This window comes from Gavialis gangeticus, unplaced genomic scaffold (genome assembly GCF_001723915.1).
Source record: "Gavialis gangeticus isolate Ggan-Ray unplaced genomic scaffold, GavGan_comp1, whole genome shotgun sequence".
Taxonomy (NCBI): domain Eukaryota; kingdom Metazoa; phylum Chordata; order Crocodylia; family Gavialidae; genus Gavialis; species Gavialis gangeticus.
The window spans coordinates 43,549,270-43,550,106 of record NW_017728998.1 but is presented as its reverse complement, the minus strand read 5'-3'; positions in this window follow the sequence as shown (position 1 = coordinate 43,550,106).

Here is an 837-nt window from a genome sequence, read left to right as displayed (position 1 = left end):
CCTTAGGTGACCTACTTCTCCAACACGGGCCTCAATTTCCCCCTTTAAATAGCATGACTAGTTCTTTCCACCAGGCAGGGCGGCTATGCAAGGCCATGTTAATGACTGCTTGTGACATCCAGTGGGGCCTCTGGACGTCAGGTGCTATGTAGAGGGAGGGGTAGATTTGGATGTCAGGAGCTGTGGCCAGGTGTAATATTCTGTTCTGTTCTGTTCTCTTCCCTGCCACCAGCTGGCACAGAGCAGCAGCAGCAGACTGCTGCACAGTCCTGGGCAGCCTGCTGGGAATGATGAAAGCTGCTCAGCCAGTGCAAGGGTAACATTTGCCAGATCTGTCATGCAGTGTCACACATCCTTAGGGCAACCACAGTGCAGCTTTTAGGAGAAGGCAGCCGTGCCTTCATCTGCAGTGCAGAGCAGCTTTCCCTGCCCCAGTGCTAGCCCCCACCCCATGGACCTCCCTCTTCGCACCTTCTTTCTCAAGAGAACAGCATTGCTCATCTGCCTTGTTCCAGAGCATCTCTTTCTCAGTTCACTTTTCCCCTCTCCCCTGACAGGAATCTCTCCCCAGGGCCCAGTTTCCCCCGTTGCAGAACATTGGTATCTAGTGGGTGCGGTGCCGGGCTGACCCTCAGGACCCTTGGCTTGTACTCTTGGCTCTGCTGCTGACTTGCTGGGTGGCCTTAGGCAAGTCACTTCCCTACCCTGGGCCTCAGTTTCTCCATCTCTGCCATGGTGATATTGATGCCAGCTCCCTTTGTGAAGCATTTTGATGCTTATGGAGGAAAAGGATTTATAGGGACCTACTGGTGGGAGTCTACTATAGACCCCCTACCC